Source organism: Cricetulus griseus, chromosome 2 (genome assembly GCF_003668045.3).
Source record: "Cricetulus griseus strain 17A/GY chromosome 2, alternate assembly CriGri-PICRH-1.0, whole genome shotgun sequence".
Lineage (NCBI taxonomy): Eukaryota > Metazoa > Chordata > Mammalia > Rodentia > Cricetidae > Cricetulus > Cricetulus griseus.
The window spans coordinates 141,526,306-141,552,958 of NC_048595.1; the positions used below are offsets into that span (position 1 = coordinate 141,526,306).

At 35.9% G+C, this 26,653-nt stretch overlaps 1 pseudogene; it reads right to left on the reverse strand.

The window, feature by feature from the left end:
• Positions 1–7,614: 7,614 nt before the first annotated feature.
• The window catches only part of LOC113833770, a 48,913-nt pseudogene continuing 29,874 nt past the window's right edge, over positions 7,615–26,653 (reverse strand).

The following is a 26,653-nucleotide window of genomic DNA, read 5'->3' on the forward strand; positions in this document are numbered from 1 at the left end:
GTCTTTATAGATGTGGTTCACACCATTCACCATATTATTCTCTAGGGCTACCTATTTGTCTGAAGTTTCTTGATTTAATTTACTTCACAGATGAATAGTATTCCATTGCGTAATATATCACATTTTCATTATCCAATTGTCAGCTGAAGAGCATTTAGGTTGTTTCCATTTCCTGGCTACTGTGACTAAGATGACAAGAAACATGGTGACTTAAGTAACTGAGCAGGAGCTCAAGTTCTTTGGGTATACATGCAGGAGTGGCATAGCTATGATATATGGTAGATTTACTTTTTGTTTTTTTGAGCAATCTCCATTCTGATTACCAAAATGGATCCGCCAATTTGGATTTCTACCGACAGCATAGTAGGGTTAATTTTACAGAGCTGATGATCTCTTTGCATGATAGCTTTATGAGGTCCAAACCAAACTGTGTCGATTATACTATACTAACCAAAGAGGGTTAGCTGATCATACTCAAGTGGCAATAAAAATTGTTGACTGCATTGGGTAGTCCTGACCATGTAAGAATGCAGTATAAAACAGACAGGAATGGACTCGGGAACCGGCCATGCCAGTCAGAACGGGCCCTGCCCCAACCCCAGAAGACTTCTGCTACTCAGGTGCAGCCTGCATAAAGTCACAACAGGTTAGTGACCCACCGAGTATCTGAACTGCCCCACTCACTTGATTCTGTTCCCAAAGACCCTACCCACAGGACATCCCAGCTCATCACCTGTCTTGCCTTTCTGCCAGGCCTGCATTAAACCCAGCAGACTGGCCACTCAGGCATAGACCACACCAGTCAGAACAGGCTTCGGCTGCCCAGGTGCTGGCTACACAAGTCAGAAGAATAGAGACACCCCCACCCCAATTCCCACCCCTTACTGTACTAAAAGCCAAGCTAAGTACCAGAAGGTCAGTTCCAACTACTAGATCAGAGGTCAGGGAGACCATCATAAACCCAGCCCACAAAAAATAGAAAACTGAAGAACAGACAGAAATCAAGGGTCAAAACCCATCCAAAAAGACAAACTTGGAAATCAGGGCCTAGACCTAATCTCATCCCAATACCAGATGTCTAAACACCAGTATAAATATACAACAAACAACAGCCAGAATAATGTGGGATCACAAGAGCCCTGCCATCCTACAACAGTAAGACCTGAATATTCCTGATGTTCTGTATGTTGTGAATATATGTTTCTCTTATTGGCTGATGAACAAATGCTGGTTAGCTAGTATCCAGGCAGGAAGTATAAGCAGGGTGACCAGACTAGGAGAATTCTGGGAAGAGGAAGGCAGAAAAGAGCCACCAGGGAGTTGCCATTTAGCTACCAAGAAAATAGGATGCTGGGCATTCTCCGGTAAGATAAGGCCATGTGTAAATACATAGATTAGTAGTTATGGGTTAATAATTATGAATGAGCTAGCCACTAAGAAGCTTGAGCCAAACAGTTCATAATTAAGATAAGCCTCTATATGTTTATTTGGGGATAAACTGCTGTGGGACCAGGATAGAACCCCCATCTACATATTCCAACACATCCAAAGCACAAAAAAGACCTTAAAACAAGTTTATGAATATGATAGAGGTCCTTAAGAAGGAAATGGAAAAATTTCCTGAAAGAAACCAAGGAAAAGATAGTCAAAAAATTGTAGAAAACCAACCAACAAACAAACAAAAAATCCCATAAAGAATGCCAAGAAAAAACAAACAGATGAAGGAAACTATTAAACTATTCAAGACATGAAAAATGCAGGGGGGAAAGCAATAAAACACAAACTTAAAGAATTCAGAAAATGGAAAACCTGGGTAAGTAAACACGAACTATAGACACAAGCATCACCAACAGAACACAAGAGGTGGAAGAGAGGCTTTCAGGCATTGAAGTATGATAGAAGAAATAGATCCACTGGGAAAAGAAAATGTTAGGTCTAAAAAAAAAATCCTAACACAAAACATACAGGAAATCTGGGACACCATGAAAAGACTAAACCTAAGAATAAAAGGAAAAGAAGAAAGATAAAATCCCAGCTCAAAAAACAAGAAAATTCATTTAACAAAAATCACAGGAGAAAACTGCCCTAACCTAAAAAAGGACATGCCTATAAAGGTATGAGAAGCTTATAGACACCAAATGGATCAGACCAGACCAGAAAACAAAAGGAAAGTTGAATATTTTAAATTACAAAACTATATTATTTTTATTAGACTAAATGAAATAGTTTTTTAGAGTCAGTTATGCTGTCTAGAGATCACTTAGACAAGAGACGGGTGTTCTTTACAGAGAGTCTATGTATATGAAGTCAAATTCATTCTCTCAAAAGCATTTAAGAAAAATCATTGTGTTAAGCTGCCTTTGATTGAAGGACTGAATGAGACACACTCATGCTTGTGCCCAGTCCTTCCTGTGTCTCAAGAAGCATGTGCATCATTTACACCTCTTCGTCAAAATAGCCATTACTTAGTAAAAAGTCAAAGACAACCACGTAATAAATGATATTAAATCAGAACTCAAATATTTCATTTAGTCTAATAAAAAATAATATAGTTTTGTAATTTATAATATTCAACTTTCCTTTTGTTTTCAGGTAGCACAAGCTTTGCTTATCTGGTGTGAATCTGTGCAATTTAAATACAATATTCTAATAATTTCAAATATGACAGTGAATAATAATCTAAATCAAAAAATAACCAAATTAAAGTGCTAGTTGAAAAGAAAAAAGATGAGTTCAGATAAATGTAAAATTGGCATGAGATATTAATCAACTAGAATATTAGACATATGAGTACCAATGTACCAGAATGCAAAGTATATATCACATGTATTACTCTATGACACAAACATGGATACACAGGGGGAAAGAGTCAAATCCCTTTATGGAATGAAGGACAGTACCTTTAATTTCTTTCTTTTTATGATGGGATTGTTTTTCACACGAGGTTTTGGCAGGCCCTAGAAATTGATGTCATTTTTGATTAATTCTTTTTGTACTCTGATGACAGCTAATGGAATGATTTGAAAGCTATTTGCTTTGCAAAAAGAAAAAAAGATTCAATATAGCTGCCTTTTATACCCATTCTTAAAGCTTTTACCTCTTTCTCTTGAAATAATTAGTAAAAGAGGGGAAAGATTGCTGTAATTACTAAGCATTATAAACTATATCTGGGTTCCTGACATTAACAGTAGCTGTCATTAAAATTAGATCACTTGTCTCATCTTAAGAAAATGCTACTTTTTACTATTTTAATGATATAATCTGAAAAATATCTTGACAGGATACTAATTCTGATAATGGAATATAGACCTTTAAATACATACATATTTTTGCCCTGTACAAAAAACTATAAGGTGATTAAAGTTCTGTCATTAAGGACTTAGAGTGGCATAATGAAAATGGGTCATCAACTACTTCATAAAACTCACCAGAATTCCAGTATTATATCTTCAATCACTTTAAAGAACAAATCAAAAAAGTGGATGATACTTTTAATCATATTCAAGTAATCAAATAACTTACTTTAGGGGCCTGACTTTGGGTAAAGGGTATTAACATACAGAATAAGTTTTATATATGTCTGTTATTATCTTTCTTACATATGTGTCTGCAATATTTTCTTCCTCTATAACTTATTTGCAGTAATTATGATCCATCTGTAATATAGAAAATATTTTTATGGCATTGTATTTTTTGGGTATCAGTATGTGTCAAGCATGTGTAAAAAGTGTTGTTAGAATTTTGGGTTGAGGGAGCACACACCCATCATACCAGCAAATGAAAGTTGAATGCAGGAGTATCAGGTCAAGGTCAGCCTTTTCTAATATAGTGATTTCAAGGCCAAAACTGGCTCCATAATACCCTGCATCAAAGCATGCATCCAAATAAACAAAATTGCGACCAGGACATAGTTATATGCAAATAATGAGGATGTTTATGATACAAGGACATAAAGCAGCATGAATAATAAAATTTCAAAATATTATGAGCTGAGATATAGACTATTTCCCCCAACATGAAAAGGCTAGCTATCAAGTAATAGTCTAAAAGAGCCAATAACCTAAAATTATCTTCGGTAAGCATTATCCCTGTGTTATCAAAACATATAATCCTTACAGCATAAATATTTTAAATTTGTTAATAAGTGATCTTTAGTAGTAAAATTTTGTTATGAATCTTAAATTTTTGTGTTACATAGCTTACTAAATTGTGCTAAATATGAAAACCAACAACAAAAATATTTGAAATTAATAGTATCTAAAGTTATTCTAGGAAATTGGTGACTTTTCTCACCCTGAAAAAAACAAAGTTGATTCTATTAAATGTGATAAGTGAAATGTAAATTAAAATTTTAATAAGGTGCTTGTTAATCCATTTGTTCACAGCTAACTTGAACTCAAGTTAAATTAGCGCCTAATTATCAGCACTAGAGATATGATTTCTTCCAAATCTCAAGGGCAAATAAGTGTTGGAGGATGGCTGATCCCAAGACAGTTTCATAAGTGTTATTAAAAGTATTCACTAGTCACTTTTTCTGTGATGCATTTCATTTAGAAAATCAATTCTGTGTTGTTAAAGATAGCAACAGTACTCTAGAAGAAATCCCCACAGTAGATTCAAAGTCATAAGTATGTTCATACACGATCTTTTATGGAGTGTTCACCTTGGCCATGATCATTTTACCTAAAAAATTGTAGAAAATCATTCTCCATAATTATAAGCTATCATAACCACAAAGAACCAGGGTTTCTCTTGAACGGAAAATGTTCAGAATCTTTTAAGTGCTTGCTTTAATATGCATTACAATGCATCTCGATTCTGATCCTTAGAGGTTATCAACTTAGACAATATGTGTCTATAATCAGTACAAACACCATATTTAAATAAACATTTAAAAATTATTCATTATAAAAATAAACAATTTTAGCATAATTCATAGCCTATCCACATAGATTTAGTTTATAAACTAAAAACATACTTTGTAAAAATGTGCAGGTAAATGTTCAGAATAGTGTTGATAATAGACAATATGTAGAAATGTTCAATTGCTGATGAACAGATAAAATAAAGTATACTTATACGAAGAATATTACTTTGCAGTATAATGTACTGTTGCATGCTACATGTGCATGAACTTTGAAAGCATATTCTAAATGAAATATACTATTTAAGAATGACCATGTTTGTATGTGTTGATAGGTGTTGTCTAACCAACAGAAGCAGAACTTTGCTGGTGGATTCCCAGAGACTTTGCAGAGAAGAATATGCTGGTAGTATTTCTAATAGAAATTATGCTTCTTTCAAGGAGGAGTGGATATTCACAAAGGAATTATTAGTGATGCTCATACTTCTGTCAATAGCCTAATTATATAAAAATAACTGAACTATATTGAAGGCTGAATGTCTATATTTCATTAGAGATGTAGAAAGAATGAAAAATAGCACAGAACTCCTTTCAAGATATTGTTTTTAATAGTGTCTTATTTAATGACTATTTTAGATGCCTGTTTGTATTCTAATGAAAGAGAGAATGAAAGAGTATGATTTGAGTGGGTATGTAAGTGGCAAGGATCTGTAAGGCATTGGTGGAGGGGAAATTGTAATCAGAATTTATTGTATGAAAAAATCTATTCTCAATTTTAAAATAGATATGTTCAATTAGGAGGGACAAATGAAAGAAAACATAGTGGAAAACTGAAAGAATTTCTATTCAAAGATGAAAAATAATTACCTAATAGTGTTAAAGAAGAAGTTAATCAACAGTTTCAGTATATTGAGGTTTAGAATAAAAAAGGCTAAGGATTTTCCCAAAAATCCAAAACTAGAAAATTATTCTGCCAAGTGGGCATAAAAACTCGGACACCAAACACATGGGTCCTCTTCGGAGTTGAGCTTTTATCAAAAGCACCATTCTTCGGAAGTTAGTTGGTAATGAAAATAGCCTCCAAATAATAACAAAGAAAGAGATGGTCATAGAGGACATTTGTAGTGTGAAAGAAATAGAGACTCAGAATGTCTGATGACTCATCTGAAAGAATAAGGATTTAGAAACAATATTTTAAGGTGTGATGACAACATATACCAAGAATTTAAATAATCTGTTATAATGGTTTATTAAACAGAAGGCAATTGATAGTCCTCATAAATTTCTCTAATGCAGAGACATATAAAAATTGGAAGTGAGAGTCACTGCTATGTTCTAGAATATTTAAACTAACCAAACTAAAATGAACCAGCACATAAAACAGTAAAGCATACTAGAATAACATTTGATATTGGAGCGTTGTTCAATAACATCGTGTTACTTGCATTTTGAGTGTTCATTTACAGTTTTAGTAATGGAAGCATTTATTGGAGAGCCTATAACAGAGAAGATCAAAATCATCATCAAGCATAGTAGTACTGCTTGCTGTGACCCAACAAGAAGGTAAGAGAGAGGCATCCCTTACTTCGTTAAAAAGCTGCTGAGAAAAGACAGAAGTGCAGATATGAGGAATTCATTTCTTTAGCTGGAATGCCCGTCTGTGTAAAGAACTGATAAAGTCCTGAGGGGATGTACATTGTTGACATTTGCATGGGCAAGTAAAGGATCAAATGGCTCAGAAACATAAGAATGGCAAAGTTCAGAGAGATTGCAAAGCCTTCCACTTTTCCATGTGAGAATGTTGGCAGTGTGTGTGAAATTTAGGAACCTTAGCTTCCTCCTTGAGGTTTAGACCTGAGACGGTGCACCGACAGAGACCTCCTACAAAGAGTAGCCAACTCTCCTCCACCTTGCTATAGATAGTATGTGCTCTGAGGTTTCTGGTTGTTGTGTATTTGCTGTAACTCCATCAAAGCATGCACATCTCACCCAACCCCAGATTTTCTGTGTCTGTTCCTTTCCTAGCTTTTACTAGTTAGATGTCAAGAAACAAGCCATGCAGGTCAATGAACATCAGAATTTATTTGACGCACTTCAAATACTTGCACCTGTCTGGCAAAATCAAATGTTGCACACACGAACATGCACAAATGCATGTGCACACACACACTTAAATTAATAAATATATAGGTAAATAAATCTCAAAAAGAATCCATCAATCTTTGAATTTTTAGAAGAAAGCTCTCCTCTCTCTCTCTCTCTCTCTCTCTCTCTCTCTCTCTCTCTCTCTCTCTCTCTCTCTCTCTCTCTCTCACACACACACACACACACACCAGTGGACTGACACCTTTACTGTTTAACAGATCATCAACTTCTCCTAACATGCAACTGGAATTTCATCTTATTTCCATGTCAAGTCATGAGCAGTGACAAAGATAACTAACCAGAGGCTACATCAAATAGAGTTAGCTTTCACATATCATTTTTATAGACTAACTATAAATAGATGCCCGCTAAAATGCACAATGGTTTTAGTCACTGAAGATTTCAAATGGGATCCTGAAAAATGTAGACAAATCCTGGTGCAGTAAGACAAGCTGAGATGCTATGCAACAGTTTAAGGGTTCTTGATGCTGCCTCTCAACCACTAGATGAATCTTGTGTTAACAACAAATGGAGATGAATAAAAAAACCACCTGATTGACTTAGGAGCTGTGTGCTGGAAGCAGAAAGTCAGAAAACACTAAACACTACTGAAAGCATCCTCTGGGAAGGACTTTACCCTCCTGGAGCTTTAGTCTGGCATCACCCACTGTGTTCACACAGCTGATTTTATCTTCTGTGTTTGATTTGGCACAGCAAGTGAGTGTATCCATCACTGACAGTGATGCAACCCCTGGAAGTGGCATTTACCACTGCATCCATGGGAGACTCAAAAGCTTACCATTCCAATACTTCAACAGGTCCATTCCAAACAATCTGCTTAACTTAAGCCACAGCCTCAGCATATTTCTTGCTGCTCTCAGTACCACAGTTCCAGCACATTCAAACCAGCAGGTATGCCAGAGGCCACACTAAATTGGCAGGTTTGGGCATTCCCATCAAGTTTTAAAAAGTGACAGAGTCAACAGGCAAGGTCATCTACACACCATTTTTCCCACGTTTCGACATGAGATCTTTGACCATCGAGGCCCCCTTTTCATCATGCAGAGAAGTGCCAATCTCCATGTTATTGAGCTCCAAAAAGAGAGTGAAAAAAATCCAACACCAATGATCATCAAATTAACTTTGTTCAGGAGGTTATTGATCAGCTGGATCTGGTCTGCAACTTTAGCTCCTCCCAAGATGGCTAAGAAGGATGCTCTCAACTTTCCAAAGCCTTGGTAAAGTAGTTCAACTCCTTCATCAAAATCCATCCGCCTTCTGTGGCAGATTCACACCAACTATACAGCTGTGGGCTCCGGGTGCTGCCCCCAAAGCACCATTGACACAGACAATCCCCAGTTTGGGCAATGCAGATCAGAAAGCATCAATTTTTGCTGACTGGACTTTAACCTTGTTCTCAGAAGAATCATTTTCCTTCCCTTCTTCTTCCACATTAAAGCAGATATTTTCCAGCAGGATGACAGACCCAGATGCTGAGTCAGCACAGGCATTCTCTGCCTCTGGGTCCATACAATCCTTCAAGAACAGAATATCCTTGCCAACCAGTGATTTGAGTTCCTCAGCAACTGGCTCTCAGGTGTGCTTTTTAGGCACAGGAATAGCATCATGCCTGCCCAGGTGGCTCATAAGGACAGCAAGCTTGCCTCCCTTGTCCAAGCAGAATTTAATGCTTGAGACAACAGCCTTGATCCTTTGGTTATTTGTTTTCTGGTTATTCTTCAAGAAACACTGAAGTCTACCCTCATCATGACCTGCTTCCTCTTCACTTGCAGTTGGTCTACAGTCACCTGTTAGAAAGTGACACTTCAGCAACACTGTGAAGTCAAGAGGCCCAGAGCTGAGAAAGAGAATGATAGTCCTTTTTTCCCTTTCTTTTCAAGGTGGAGAGATGAAATATAACCATTTGGGAATATTTCATGAGTAAAATGTCTCTTTGAGAAATAGATGCACACAGGACCTGGGTCTAGATTAGAACTTTAGTTCTTTCTGTTAAAACCACTGGGATGTGCTGTTGTAATATATTCACTGCCAAGAGATACATTACTGAGCAAATGATGGAATCTATCATATACAGAAAAATTGACTTCCTATCAACTGCATAATAAGAAAAGAAAAATTGTAATGAGAAGCACTGTCAAAATGTGAAATGGTATAAAATATATTCAGCATTCACACATAAAATGGAAAGAGAAGCACCTGGTGCAAAACCTTACAGGGAAACGAACAACAAGAAGAATGGTGGGAGGCTGCAGGCTGGATGACGACACTCATATTTACCTCATACTAGATTTATTGACTTTTTTTAATCTTAATAAGACTTGGAAAATGGGTTCAGTGAAGGTGCAATGATAGACGTGTCTTTATCAGAAGACAGTAATTACAATATAGCATCAGTCAAAAGACACAGGCTTTCAGAGTTACTATTCTGGCTAAATCAGTATTACACCTCAGAAAAAAATTAAGATTTCATAAATATTTATATGTTTAATAGAGTGAGTTCAGACCATCACTTCTTTCGACTGTTTTGAAACCAAAAGATAAACATCTTTGAAATGCTTTCATAGAAAGAAAGACAGAAATTGAGTCATTTCTCACTGAAATGTAAACATGCTATTAATTGAATAGCCATTCAAATGCAATAAATTAGTGATTAATGAAACCAGTAAATACCTCAAGTAAATTTACCTGAAGCAATATATATATATATATATATATGTGTGTGTGTGTGTGTGTGTGTGTGTGTGTGTGTGTAGTAAATATATATATACACATAGTAAATGATTTTGAGAAAAAATAGATTTTTTGGAAAATTACTATCGTGTCTAATTTACATTGTGCTCATTTAACAACTATAAAAAATCTGAGATTCATTATTTTCAAAAAGTTATATATTTCAACAGCTTGAAATCTTTACCCTAGGCAGAAACTGTACCTTCTTGCTGATTTTGCTACCTTTGGTTCAGTTCAGATGCAGGGAATGTGTTATTGTCCTCAAGTGCGTACAAACACACTTCCCCAGTTTGCTTATTTTGCTCATTTATTTTCTTGAGACAGTATCTTGCTATATTGCCCGGGTTAATCTTGCATGTTAATTTTATTTACTTTAGGGGACTTTATTAGGAAGTGGTTATATATAGCTGCAAGTTATCATTAATCAAATCATTGCTCAAAGTTTTGCATAATAATTGCTAAGTTAAATTTATTGCTACAGCAAAAGCTATTTTTAATTTCATTTTCATTTACCAGATGCAAATATACTTTATAATGTCTGATATTTAGAGATATATAAGGGAAAGGATAATTTGAAGAAATTAACCAGGCTGATATTTACCTGAATTCATAAAGTTTCATTATTTATCTCTCCATGCTAATTAAAAATTTACTAGTATGACAACTGCAATTTGTTGTACAGTTACTAGGACACTGCTCTCTAGTTTATACAACTTCTCTGTAGATGAGGTTTCAGGATCTGTTATTAGTTAATATGTGTAAAGAACTTTGGTAAATTACTCAATCACTTACAAGAGATTGAATTCAAAGTTCAAACCTAGGTCTACCCGGCTCCCAAGCATCTATATAACGGGGTGTTGCATTTTAACACAGGCTTTTTCAGCATCTAATGAGATGATCATGTGGATTTTTTATTACATTTGGTTTATGTGGTGTATTAAATTGACAGGTTTTCATGTGTTAAACCATCCCTGCATCTCTGGGATGAAGTCCACTTGATCAGGGTAGATGCTGATCTTTTTTATGTGTTCTTGAATGTGGTTTGCAAATATTTTACTGAGTATTTTTGTGTCAGTGCTCATAAGGAAAATGGGTCTGTAATTTTCTGTCTTTGTTGAGTCTTTCGGTGTTTTGTGTATTAGGATAATTGTGGCCTCATAAAATGAATTTGGCAATGTTCCTTCTGCTTCTATTTTGTGGAATAATTTGAAGAGTATTGTTATTAGCTCTTCTTTGAAAGTCTGGTAGAATTCCTCAATAAAACCATTGGCCCTGAGAGTTTTTTTCCTTTTTTTTTTTTTTTATCAGGAGCCTTTCATTTCCCTGAGGGTTATAGATCTAAATAAATACTTTTTCTGATACTGATTTAAGTTTGGAAATCATATCTATTGGGAAAATTGCCCATTTTTTAGTATTTTGAGGTTTGTGAAGTACAGCTTTTTGAGTTTTGACCTAATGATTGTTTGGATTTCTATTGTTATGTTTCCCTTTTTATTTCTGTTTTTATTAATTTGGATATTCTCTCTCTGCTTCTGTTAGTTTAGATAAGCATTTGTTTATGTTGCTGATTTTGTCAAAGAACCAACTCTTTGTTTCATTGTTTCTTTTTATTTCTCTCTTTCTGTTTTATTGATTTCAGCCCTGAATTTGATTATTTACTGCCCTCTACTCTAGGGTATGCTTGATTCTTATTGTTCTAGAGTATTCAGTGTGATGTTAGGTTGCTGGTATTAGATCTCTCTAATTTGTTTCTTTGGGCATTTTGTGCCGTGAACTTTCCTTGTAGTACTTCTTTGATTGTGTCTTATAAGTTTGGGGTGTGTTATGTATGCATTTTCATTGAATTCTAGGAAGTCTTTGATTTCTTTCTTTTTTCCTTGACCCAGTTGTAGTTCAAAAGATTGTTTTCAGTTTTTACAAATTAGTAGGCTTTCTGTTGTTTCTGTTGTTACAATCCAGATTTAATCCATGGTGGTCTGATAAGATACAAGGGCTTTAGTAGCTGAAGGAAGCAGAAGCAGAGATTTACAGCTAAACACTGCACCAAACTTCTGGAATCCAGTTGTAGAGAGGGGGGATTGATGAGCAAAGGGGTCAAGACCATACTGGGGAACTCACATAAACAGCTAAACTGAGTAAGTGGGAGTGCATGGATCCCAGTCTGACAGCTGAGGAACCAACATAGGACCGAACCAGGCCCCTGAATGTGGGTGTCAGTTGGGAGAGCAGAGCAGTCTCTGGGACCTCTGGCAGTGGAACCAGTATTTACCCCTAGTGCACAGACTTTGGGAGCCCATTCCCTAGGGAGGGATACTCTCTCAGCATAGATACATGAGGGAGGGCCTAGACCCTGCCCAAATGATGTGATGGATTTTGATGATCTTCCATGGAGACCTCACCCTCCCTGGGAAATGGAAGCTGGTAGGATAGGGCGTTGGTTTGTGGGGGCATGGAAGAACTGGAGAGAGTAGGAACTGGGATTGGTATGTAAAATAAGATTGTTTTTAATTTCAATAAAAATAACAGATTTTAAAAGAGAGAATGGAAAAAATTCCCCCCCCCAAAAAAAGATACAGGGGCTTATTTCAATGTTCTTTTATCTGTTGAAACTTGCTTTGTGATTCAGTATATTGTCAGTTTTGGAGAGGGGTCTTTGTGGTGCTTAAAAGAAGGTATATTCCTTTGTGTTTGTGTGAAATGTTCTGTAGATATGTTAGGACCATTACAGTCATGATGTGTGCTATTCCAGTTATTTCTCTGTTTAGTTTCTATCTGGATGACCTGTCTATTGGTCATACAAATGCTGAAGTCTCTTACTACTAATGTGTGGGGTTCCCTGTATGATTAAAGCTTTAGTAATCTTTCATTTACAAATATGGCTGCCCTTGCATTTAGGCCATATGTGTTCAGAACTGAGACAAGTCATCTTGCTGGACTTTTCCTTTCCTTTGATGGGTATGAAATATAATTATATCTTTCTCCATCTTTGTTGATTAACTTTGGTTTGAAGCCTATTTTGTTAGATATTAATATAGCTATACCAGCTTGATTTTAAGATCTATTTTGCTGGAAAAACTTTATCCAACCCTATACTTTGAGGTAGTGTCTATCTTTGATATTGATGTGTGTCTTTGTTGGATGGCTGTTTTGTTCTTTGGTTTCTGTTTCTTCTCTGGTCTTCTCACCTAAGTGGTCAAGGATTTTGATGACTATAGACTCTTCAGGTCCACTAGGGTATCTCTGTTGGGGTTTTTGGTGCCTTGGGACCCTAGATCTGGCTGGACCTCAGATAAAGCCAAAGTCTTCTACCAAAGTTGTAAGCCAGAAAATAGAGACTGGAGAAAGGGGTATAGCCTGGGGTGGTTAGGTGTGTTTTAAGGAGTGTCAGAAGGCTGTAGGCAGTGTCTTACCTGGGTCCTTAGGACCATCCTGGCTCCAGTATCTGTAAGGACTCCCCAGGGAGACATACCAGAAAAACTTTCAGATGAAAAACACAGTAAATAAAGCTAAAATAGATAACAACAAACTTTCTTCATTTGGGAGAAAAGCTCTCCAGTGAGTAGACTTTAACCCCCAAGAAAAATACTTGAATTATCTACAATACCTAGTTATTTTTTTTTACCAGAGAGTAATTGGTCCTCTGTTGATTAGTATACTTTAAAAAAATGCATGTAAGCTGTGACTTGGTGTTAAAAGTATTTCCTCATTAGAAGTTGAAGTGAGAAAATAATCATTAATACTGCTTAAAATTCCTATTTCTGCAGCTTGTTTAAAGATAATATATTACCATTACTTTTCTGGTCTTTTCTTTTTTAGTTTGAGAAAAGAAAAATTGTGTGTGCGTCTTCAATAATTGAAGAGACATTATGAATGATTAAAACATTTTTGAAAAACTTTAAGATCTGAAAAATAATACTATTAAGTGTTGTATACAGAAATTGGAATTTTCACGTAGTATTGATGGAAACTAAATTCTTTGTAAACATTCTATAGCATCCCAGGTTATGTGTTACTAAATGTAAGGATTCCTGTGTTAAGCATACACTATAACTGGCTACACTCCCAGCCTTACAGTCCTATTGTGTATGAGCATCTTTCACAGAAAAAAACATTTCTGAAAATTATCTTCTGAAGGGATACCACATACGGTTATCTCAAAGTTAGAACAGTTGTCCTAATCCGCTTTATAATAGCTATGTGTTATAAACAATTTAATGATGAGTAATAACAAAATAAATGGTAATATATGGAATGTCAGACAGCCATTAAATTAAAAGTTTAAAACTATTTTCTTCACACCATAAGATGGCAAAACACATATGCAAATAACTCTTCTGTGATTAAATGCACATGAACTCAGATATACCCAAAGAGATTCATTTAAACCTGTTGATAAATATGTTTCTCGGTATTTCTATTTTTATAAATGGCTAAACTTCAGTCAATAGTTTTTCAAAAATATGTATAATTTAAAAAGATATGGTAGATGCCCCTCTACTGAAGAATGGATTGAGAAAATGTGGCACATCTATACAATGGAGTACTACTCAGCAGAAAAAAGCAACGGAATCTTGAAATTCGCAGGCAAATGGATGGAACTAGAGGAAACCATCCTGAGTGAGGTAACCCAGTCACAAAAAGACAAACAAGGTATGTACTCACTGATATATGAATTTTAGACATAGAGCAAAAGATTACCAGTATATAATGCTCTTCACCAAAGAAACTAGGAAACATGAAGGACTCTAAGGGATAAATGGTCCCCAGGAATGGAAGTGGCATGAACTCCTGAACTAATTGGGGGCATGAGGGTGGGGGGGAAAGGAGCTGCTACAATAAGAGCAAGAAAAGAGGAGAAGAGGAGAGGAAACGAAGGGGCAGAAACATTGAGTTGGGGGAAGAATAGAGGAAAGAGAGCAAGATGAGAGATACGATATCAGAGGGAGCCACTGTAGGCCCGAGAAGGGATCTGGAACCAGGGAGATCTCCAGAGACCTACAAGGATGACACGATCTGACAATCCAGGCAACGGTGGAGAGGATAACCTAAAAACCCTCCCCCTAAAATGAGATTGATGACTTCTCTTTATGCCATCCTAGAGCCCTCACCCAGTGGCTGATGGAAACAGAGACAGACATCCACAGATATACAATGAGCCGAAATCGGGAATTTAGTTGAAGAGAGGGAGGAATGAAGAACGAAGGGGTCTGTACTAGGATGGAGAAACCCACAGGAACAGGTGACCTGAACAAGGGAGAGCACATCGACCCCAGATGCTGTCCAGGAGGCCTGTACAAGACTGATCCAGACCCCTGAACATGGATGTCAATAAGGAGGCCTCTGCACTCCAGGGAGCCTCTGGTGCTCGTTTAGTATTTTTCCCTGGTGCAAGAAGGGACTTTGAGAGCCCATCCTATATGAAGGGTTACACTCTGGCCCTGGACACATGGGGAAGGGCCCAGGATCAGCATAGGAAGACTTGGTGGACTTTGCAGAGCCCCCGTTGAGGGCCCTACCCTGCCTGGGGAGTGGTGGGTGGATGGGGTGGGGGTGGGCTGGGGGTGGGGGAGGAAGTTTGGGGGTGAGGGGAGGGAGAGGGAGAAGGGACTTGAAATAAGCTTGTTCCCTAACTAGAACTAATAAAATGAAATAAAAAAAAAGATATGGTGGGTGTCTTAGGGAAAAAAGAGCTAAGTAAAAGGAATTAGGAATGGAGATTTTATTGGAACTATACAAAATGAACCAAAGTAAGCATATGTATAATTATTATATAATATAATTATTATATAAAACTATTGTGTTTCTATTTATGTGCAAGAGAATGACTCCAACAAGAGTAGCATTAAGAATAAGTATATGGGTGAATATGGTCAAAAAACTTTATAAAATTTATCAAAAAAATAAAAATATGTGAAAGAAGGATACTGAATATATTTAACATATTAAATGTATAGTGAGAAGCTGCTGTGTGGCAGGCCCCATTCTATACACAGGAAAACAAACAGAAAATTTTCTCTGGCACTCCATGGGATTTGAATGGAGACTCCATTTCTTATATACTCCAGGTAACATTTCAATGAACATTGCTCTGTAGGTACTTTCATAGAATTTTGTTCTATTAGATGATTTCTAAAATATATGCATTACATGGTGCCCAATTTTTAATCTGTGACCAGAACATTACTATGGACATTGCTCAATGTCCATTGAAGGGATGGTATTTTGAAAAAGCACTGGTATTTTAAACAACAGAAAAATCTAATTATATTTTAACTTGGATGTATCACTTTAAATATTTTAAATTGTGAAACATATTAATTCCAAAATATCTCATATCTCTCTAATTTAAAGGAGGGATTTGTTGATATTTAAAATTGTTATTCAAAGAAGCTAGTCTAAAAAGCTAACTAAAACCTCCTTTCAGAAAAAACAGCAAACTACATTTGCTACTGAAATTTCCAACAATACTCATCCTGTGTAAGTTGAATTATTTCTTTCCAAAAATTAGTCAATTTTAAAACTAAATCAATCTTTTAAAAACATGCAGTGAAAAGGAAAATTGCCTCTATGCTACTTCATTAAAATACCAGCATATAAAGTATGTATGGTGGGTACAGGAGAAATAAAATGTCTTGTCAACCCTGAGGTTAGCAGATTTGTAAGTGCCATAGTTTAAAGTGGAGGATTATCACCTTCCCTGGAGGTGAGAGGAAGGTTCCCAGGAATAAAACCTCCCTGTTAACCAAGAGGCAGGTTTCCAATATGGCAAACACATGCACAGTTGAGCATGCTTCAGAATGTGCAAAAGGAAAATCAAAGGCTACCACTAAAACATTTGTAAATATTAACTCAAACATTGAGAATATGACACATAATATTACTTAAGTCCCTGAAGATTTACTTAATACACTTTCCTATATCAAAGCTTATAAACATGGGGGGAAGTAATGTTTTATATTGCTTTTGGAATTATTCCCAATTATTACATGGTAGGTTTCTTTGTGTATTCTAGGAACTTCCTAAAAATACATGTACCCAAAAATTATTATTCTCACCATGATGCCTATACAAAATCTTTTTTCTTTTCTTTTTTAATTTATTGGTTTTTCATTGATTTTACATAGTGACCACAGTTCCCCCTCCTTTCTCCCCTCCCATTCCCTTCCTCTGACTCCCATATACCCCCTTCCCCATCCACTCTTCCTTGGCCTACAAAAATTCTTAAAACTATTAAAATATTGACAGTTCACAAAAAAATCAGTTGTCATTATTACAATGTTTAAAAGAAAAATACTCCAAACCAACCACAGCATTGACAAAAATAGCAAACCACTAAAGAAACCTAAGATCTCTACCATTTTGTTACAAGAGGTATGGGTCATGTAAGAAGCATGCTGTCTTGGTAAGTATGTTCTTTTTATTTGGTTAATAGAGAATAAGTCTCTTTGAAAATTGCCTGTTCCTCCAGTGCTGGGATAGAAATCTCATACTATTCCAAACAATTGAAACATATGAATCTTGAGATCCAGGCCATGGAAAACCATGCAGTCACTAAAAGAAACAAATTATTGAAACATATAACATGGGTGAACTGCAAACATTCTATGTTCAGCAAAACAGTTGGTTTCAAAGAGGTATATACTTTGCTTTCATTCATGTGAAGTTCTGGAAAGAAATTTCTTCTAGTGACTGAAATCACTGGTTTTCAGCATAAAAACAAGACTTCCAGTTACATGGAATGTGTGGAAAGCAAAGATTTAGGAGGAGAAATGTTCAATAACTTGACTCTGGCATAAGTTGCACCAGCATGTATATTATCCTTATATTCCCTAAAATGAATTAAACTGTATACTCAATCTGTCTTCGTCTTTGGTGTATAGTTTGAGCATTAATAAAGTAAAATTTAAATTCAATCAAAGAAAAACAAAGAATGATAATATTTCTTCAGAGGCAAGAAAGAACTGACATTTTCCTACATACTGGCCATTTGTTATATGTAGGGGAAATGGATTTATTCTAAACAGATAACAAGAAACTAAAAAGGCCCCCAAAATTTCACACATTTTGTAGATTAAGATATTGACATGCAGGAACCATAAAGTTAGTTCAAACTAAACACATTTGTAAATCACAACATAATCAGAATTCAAGTAATTCTGACTACAGTCACAGTTTTATATATTTTATCTTTACGGTTCAAATCCAGTTATAAGAAATCATGAAGTTTCCGGGCATCGTTGGTGGCGCACGCCTTTAATCCCAGCACTTGGAAGGCAGAGGCAGGCAGATCTCTGTGAGTCAAGGCCAGCCTGGTCTCCAGAGCGAGTGCCAGGATAAGCTCCAAAGCTACACAGAAAAACCCTGTCTTGAAAAACCAAAACCAAAAATAAATAAATAAATAAATAAATAAATAAATAAATAAATAAATAAAAGGGAAATCATGAAGTTACCTTAATACCTACACAGACATTCTGTCTCAACAGAAAAAGTATTGCAGGACTGGAAAAATGGCTCAGTAGGTAAAAACCTCTTACTGGGTAGATTGAGCTCAGATCTCCAGGAAGTATGTAAAGTGTGATACCACAATCATGCCAGTATTCCTCCTGACAGATGGGACAGAGAGACAGGAGAATTGACTGAGATATCATAGGCCAGGTAGGGTGCAGGACTTAAGAGGATCAAACAATAAGAGAGCCCCTGCCTCAAATAAGGCACAAAGAGAGAACTGACTCCTGAAAGAAGTTATCTCTTCTACTTATATCCAAGAAAATGTGAAATGACTACACACACACACACACACACACACACACACCAAAGGCTTCATAAAAATTATATTAAAAATTTGCTTAAGAGAACATTTGTTAAATTGATATCTTTAACTGTCAGTTTAAAACTGAGAAAATTTATAATATTTAACAGAATTGCCCATTAAAAGTTAGATTTAACCTGGTAGTCTCCATGCAAAAGATTAAGAACTTTCCACCTATAATTTTTGCTATGTACTAGAAATTTAGAGGAACAAAAAGAAAAAATTTACTATAACAATCAATGGGTTTATAGCCTAAAAGCATGCATGGAAATACATACTATCCAAGGCTTATTAAATATTTCTTTCCATTTATTATAGATTAAATTGTGCCTCTGCGACAAACACATGCCAGCAAATAACTTGAAGAAGAAAGGATTTATTTTGTCTCACCCATTCCGGTGAAGATTCATAACTGAGAAAAGCCAGGGCAGGAACTCAAGAAAGAAACATGGAGGCAGGATCATGGGGCAAGCCTTGTGAGTGGCTAACTGTTTCAAACAGCTTGCTTGCTTATATAATCCAGGCCCACCTGCCTATGGACAGTGCTGACAACAGTGGGCTATGCTCTACTATGTCAATTATCAATCAGAACAATTTCTCACAGATGAGGCCATAGATCACTTTGATGGAAACTATTCTTCAATTGAAGTTCCTTCTTACCAGGTGACTCTAGTTTATGTCAGGGTGACAATAAAAACTAACATGCATATCATGGACATCAATAGGTTTTCTGACCTATTTTAATTGGAATTCTGCGCATTTCAGAGTTTCTTTATTTGGGTTCAGCCAAATAAGTGAATTCCATCTAGTCAATGTATAACTATTGTAATAACTCATAGAAGCTAATTGTGATATTCAACTCTAAGAAATCACATATCTTACCCTGTCGAAGACTTAACAATTTAAAGAAGATAAACAACAAAAGCTATTGTGAGATCTATACCCTGAGGGTATCTCCCATGTCCTTTTCTACATCAAACACACACTTCTGGCATAGAATAATAGGAGAGATTGCAAACTCAGAGGGGAAATTTAAATTATGAAATCATGTCCTTTTATATCCCAAAGGGTTCATGGATGCCTCATATACTAATATATTGCAGGGTTATTTATAAGTAAACAGCTCTACCAGCTCTTTGTTCTTGCTGATAGTGTGACACAAACAATTTCTCTGACTTTTGATTTTGGATTATTAATTAATAGCTCTCTCATCACTTTGTTCATGGTGACAGTGCTATTCTGCTTATTTAAATGACATGACTAGTATAATCTTCAAAATTCAAAAAGTGTGAATAGTTGACTTTCCCTAATTTGGCTTAGTACAGCTTAATCAGAAAATTTGCAGAGCAACAGACTGAGAGCAGCCAAGTTTGTAAGAAAAGTAACATTCTAACAACATTCTACTGATAAAACACACTAGATTAAACTGATATAATTTGAAGGAAAAAGTTTGTGTTTAGAACACAGTACACAGTCTTTATTTTAATGCTAAATTTATTCATTTAGTGATTTATTTATTTGTGTGTGAGAGGGGGTAAAGAGAGAGACAGAGAGACAGAGAAAGAGAGAGCACCACAACACAGTGAAGTGTATCAGGTCTGAGGAGAACTTGTGGGAGTCAATTCTTTGATTCCACTATGTGGATTCTATGGAAGGAACTCAGGTCTTTCTGCATAGTGGCAATTTGTTCTACCCACTGAGTCTTCTCACCAGCCTGACACCTTTCTGTTTTTGTTGCAGATATTTAGTTTAATGTAATTCTATTTTAAAACATGCAAAGCTGAAGGAGGTATCTGATATGTTGTGAAGCAACTTTTTAATATTTTATTTAAATTAGAAACAAGATTATTTTACATGTCAATCCCTGTTCCATCTCCCTCTCCTCCTCCCTTGGCCCCCCACTAAAACCCTACCTATCCAATACCATTTCTGCTCCCCAGGGAGAGTGAGGCCTTCCATGGGGGTCTTCAGAGTCTGTGGTAGCCTTTCAGATAGGGCCTAGGACCTCCCTCATGTGTCTAGGCTGAGGGAGTATCCCTGTATGTGAAATGGGATCACAAAGTCCATTCCTACTCTATGGATAAGTACTGATCTACTACAAGAGGCCTCATATATTTCTGAGGCCTCCTCACTGACACCCACATTTATGGGGCCTGGATCAGTTCTATGCTGGTTTCCCAGTGATCAGACTGGGGGCCAAGAGCTCCCTCTTGTTCAGGTCAGCTGTTTCTGTGGGTTTCACTAACATGGTCTTGACACCTTTGCTCATCACTCCTCCTTTTCTGCAACTGGATTCCAATTCAGTTCAGTTTTTAGTTGTGGGTATCTGTTTCTACTTCCATCAGCTGCTGGATGAAGGCTCTAGTAGGATAGTACATAAGTTAGGCATCAATCTCATTATCAGAAAAGGACATTTAAGGTAGCCCCTCCACTGTTGCTTAGATGGTTAGTTGGTATCATCCTTGTAGATCTCTGGACATTTCCCTAGTGCCTGATTTCGCTTTAAACCTATACTGGCTCCCTCTCTGATGGTATCTCTTATTTTGCTCTCCTCTAAAATTGGTTGATTATTAATATCAATAAATCTCTTTTCCTAACTTATTAGCTTACCCAAAATAGATGTGAATAGGAGCCTTGACTAGAAATGAAAATGAAATAATTACCAGGCCACACACACACACACACACACACACACACACACACGGTTTTATTATTTAGTTGTACTATTAAGAGAGATAATGACAAGTCTCATAAGTAAAGAATAAACTAAGTGGAAAGGAAGCAAAATAAAGTTAAAACTCAACCATTTCTTTCTAAATACTTCAACAGTCTACACTGTGTAGCAGCTCATTCCATATTTCAAATATTTTCATACAGAATATTTTCTGCACGTATAGTATAAGGACTATGATTTTAGTATTTGACTAAAATGTCTTTTTTAAATTCTCATTGCCTCTACTTCTCCTTTTGAAAACCAAAGAGACTCTGTGTACAGTTGGTATTAACATTTTACATTGACAATGTTAACAAATGAGTGAAAAATTTTTAGGTGGAGCTCGGGAACCTGCATGGGCCTGAACTAGGTGAGTGACAGTTAGGTGTCTTTATCTGTTGCAGGAGCCCCTGACAGTGGCACTAGGACTTATCCTTGGTACATGAACTGGATTTTGGAGTCCATTTCGTATGGTGGGATACCATGCTCAGACTTTATACAGTAGGTAAGTCCTTTGTCCTGCTTCACCTTGGTATGCCAGACTTTGTTGTCTCCCCAAAGAAGACCTTACACCTCTGAAGAGTAGATGAGGAGTGGAAAGAGGGAGACATAAGGGGGGAGAAAGGGAGGTGAAGCTGGGGTTGGTATGTAAAGTGAAAAATAATTTAAATTTTTAAAAAAGCAAGACATCTTATGAACTTAGGAAAGAGTGAGCCTTGAATGAACAGAAGAGATCAGGGCTAGAATTCCAGGCGCTGTGAACACCATGTGCAAAGGGCAGCAGAGAGTAGTGACATGAAAGGAGGAAGGGGACCAAATTTTCTGTTGTAAGTGATGAGTGATTACTTTAATATCACTGCCAATGGACAGAGATAGTCACTGGTGGTTTTGATCTAGACAAAAGCATACACAAAGCCATATTTAGGAGCCCATATCCACCTGGAATTCATGGAACAGATGGGTAAATGGTTTGGTGAATTAGAAGTAAACTGCAGTAAATGAGATGCAATAAGAAATGGCTCTTAAGATGTGTTGTCTCTGTGAAAACGATAAAAATAACAATCTTGTAATAACCTGAATGTAAAGCCAAAAAGAGAACATTTAAAAAGACATAGATAATATTGTTTCCTTTGGCAATGATACAAAATAGAAATTGAATAAAATTGGTTAATTTGAGGAAAGACTGAAATACTCAGAATAAGTCAGAATAAGTTGTTTGGGGCCAAAGCTTAGGAAAACAGAAGCTAATGTGGCTTAGGCTGAAAGGAAACAGCTGAAGTTATGAGCTATGGTGTTATAATGATGGTGGGAAAATATTAACAAGGAATGCATTTGCCAGACGCAGAAAACAGGAAGAGACAGTGGAGACAGCCGAGACACAAATTAAGCTAAACCAGGAAAATGCATTTTCTTCAATCCCTACAAGCAAACACAAAACGGGACAAGGGCTGAGCCTGCTGGAAAGCACACATCTGGAGAAGTTCATCCAGAGTTTGCCAGACCAACCTGTGAATCAACTACCATATGGTGAAAGAAACCCTGCTGATCAGGCATTGCGATTCATGAGATGGTCTTTAGTCTTGGTTGTGTGTATTCCACATGAGAGTTTAGAGCAGAGTTTCAATATTAGCAGATGGCAATGGCAGGCTGTAGAATCCATAATATCCAATAAATAAAGTGCATTTAACAATGTTAAAGACTCAAAGAAATGAACAATGGAAGCCTACACTGATGCCCCCTTGAACAAAATCATCATATGTAAAGTCTCCAAGTTACGTCATTTGTTGGCCACAATGTAGTTTATGATATTCACAAAGTTTCTTTGAACCTCATTCCGCCTTGAGCAAAAAGCAATAGCACAAAAATTCTAATTTAATGAAGTGGAAATTACTGATAATATGCTCAAATAGAAGAAATACATAACTTCTGTGAAATTTAATTGGTAAATTTCCAATATTTAGATAGTTACTAAAACCAGTCTTTGAAAGGAAAAAATAAATGCTAAAATACATTTAAGCTTTTTTTAATTCACTATATATTTTAATAAATAGGTATCAGAAATTAACCACAGAATGGAGCTATCAAAAATGAACATATAATTGAAGTTGCCTGTTTCCTAACTGCTTTTATAATTACATAAAGTGTCAAATATTGTAGAATATTGCTTTCTTCTTTTGTCACTACCAAGAGACAATATAATGAAGTAACAGTGTTCCAGAGTGTGGCTGGATGATCTCATTCAATGCCAGTTCAGTTGTGCTATATATGGATGGCCATTGTCTCTTTTCATGCAACTGCTATAATGTTATTTACTTGTTGACTCTAAAATATATCATTTTGGATTATTTGACCCGTTTACTTCACATTGTTTGCACATGGTTAGAAGATTCTTTATCTGTTAGCCTTATTTAGGCATAGTCCCTCAATAAGCATCTAAGAGCCTAAGAAGTAATGATATCAAAGGCCTTGAGTAAATACATTTAAAATTAGAAGGTAAACTATGATTAAGTAGCATTAAATAATTGTTATACAAGGAGAATTCTAAATGTAATTTAATAACAGCTAATCCCTGAGTAAAATGAAATTATTTAAACAATTAATTGTAAGAAAATGAAAATAAAATCAGAAATGCATTCTGACTGTCATGTTTAGGGGAAAGCCCTTATTATACGCTGAAAGAATTTTATTTTAAAATGTGAAAAGTTCATTTTCTGAATATAAGAAAATGCATACTTATTATAATGAGAAAATGTGTCTTAAAGTGGATACTTGGAACTCATGATGAAATGTTCTACTTAGTAATACTGACTTCTTTTATTCCTTTTTTATTTTTAGCAATTCTGCAAAATTCTTTAGTAATTCTTTAACAGAAAATTTGGGGAAAGTTATCACTTATTGGTACATAGGACAAGAAGAATGTGCAGATGCTATCTCATTTCCTGAAATCATTTAATTAAAATGAAACTTGAAATGCAACTGGCAATGAGACACTGGAAATATCAGATCACTTGGAGTCAGAGCTCTGCTGACCTGAATTCCAGTCCTAGTTGCTTCATTATTAACTTTCCTGAGTTTCAATTGCAGCATCTTTAATGAGCTTGGAACAAGTGAATGTTTTTCAAACTTCGCTTAGCAACATGAACTTCTTTTTTTTTCTCAATTGAAAATTCATGTGGAAAAATAATATATTTTACTTCCCCATAAACAAACAGAGTTGAAATGTCTGTACAACAATCAAGCACCATAGGAGGCAAATTGAAAGTTACTGAACCAGCTGGTGCCACTCAATGCTAACATTTAGGAATCCCCAATGTAGTCATGTTTTCTTAATCATAATAGCAACACTTAGACATCTGGACTAAATACTTTATATATACTTTGCTTCATATACTTATCTAACGGCATTAAGTGAAAATGAAGCCCAATTCATTAATCTACCCAACAGACAAACTACTAGTAAATTCTAGTCAGAATTCAAACCCAGGGCAATTTTCCCAGAAACTTCATATTGACCCTTTGATGAATATTTACTGTGTGCAAGGTTAATACTTACCTAATGCAATAACAGCCATGTAGCTTAGGTGTTGCAATGCTTGTTTAGTGGCAAAAAGCTAAATTTTAGGTTATCTGGTGACTTGTTCACAGTTACAATGCAGAAGACAGATTTTTCATTTCTTTGACATCAGTAATCCATCCCTCAAGAATTTTGAATTGTTAAAGCTTAATATTCTATCTCTGTTATTGTAATCATTTGCTATTTCTCAGTGTTTAATATGAAGTGTGAAATTTTTGTAGGTTTCATTAATTTGTTGTGTGTGTATTTGTTCTGAAAGCAAAGCATAGTGCTGCTCAAAGACACTAAAATATGAAATAAGCACAGTGACTTTATTGTAGGATCATACAGTTTCCATCCTTTATAATAGGGTCTACAGTCAGTTCAATGCTTACATATGACCATAATTATCACATTTTAGATACAGAAATTATTCCACTAAAAATAGAACATGATTAGCTAATAAACAGAAACATGACATTTTAACGTATCCAATATTTAACATTTACTCTCTATTTTTATAAGCATTAAGAGAGTAATCCCATCTTCTATGTTCTAATCATTGACTATTATCATTCAAAACCTATATATAATCACCCAAATAAATGATATTTGAAGTCAACGGTAAACAAACATGTCAGACAATCCAAGATCTTTGTTTTAAGAATTCACATAGCAAAGAACATTTTGTCTCCAATTTTTCATAATTTAAAAACCTTTTCAGTTTATTATAAATACAACATATATAGAGAAAGTAATTCCAAAGAGATATTGAGCCTCACATATTAAAAATAAAGTGCTGGATTTCATCCAAAGGCAAACTAGTAATTGTGTTAAAATGTGAATCCTGAAATCTCCCCATGAACTGTCTCTTGAAGTTGACCAGGTCATTCTAGTGACTGCCAAAAGCTGGATGGAACTTGGCACTTGATCTTGAGTCATAGCATAGGTGTGGCCAGCTGGCAAGTTGCCTGAGGAGTTCCAATAATTTGAAAATCATCAACATAAATTTTCTTCCTAAAAAGAATGCTTTTTCTGGGGAAACCGAACCACTATTCTAGAGGGCTGTTGACATATTTTAGAGACTTCAGTGACAGCATATCAAGGAATTGGCCTGAGTGTAGGCTCACGGGTCCAAAATTTACTCACACTTAAAAAGAATAGAACAGCCTAACGTCCTAAGAAATAAGAAATAGACTTAAGAAACTCCATCGTAATGTCTGACACAGGGTTCCTTGAGTCAGAGATTCCTCAAGTAGACGTTTAAAGTAACTTTCAGTGGAAAAAAGAAGTACCAGCAGGTCCTACTCTACCAGGGAGTGGAAGTGAGAAATTGGATAGTTTTGCCTAAGAAAGTAGCCATTCACTCTGCAATAGACAGATCACTTGATGAAAAGTAGTTTCATGTAATCTTACCAAATCTCACTGACAAACAGGGCCTTAAAGCCTTGTTGATGGAGGCAAGATTCTGACAATTCAACTTCTGCTCGCTTTCTCTCTCTCTCTCTCTCTCTCTCTCTCTCTCTCTCTCTCTCTCTATCTATCTATCTATCTCAATCTCTCTCTCTGTCTCTCTGGAAATAAAGTCACAAAGACTAGAGGGCAATATTTCAGGGCACTTTGATGGGCTTTATGTCAGAGACAATTCTGTTTTTCATTTAATTTGCTCAGCAATTATTTCCAAAAGTAGCCTGAGTGCTTAAGAACAGATAAAGGGCCAGTCATTTTATGGCTATTCACATCAGTGCTCTCTCACGAACTATGGCATCTCTATATTAAATGGTTTTAGAAAACTAGAAAAATAAGCATAGTTAACAA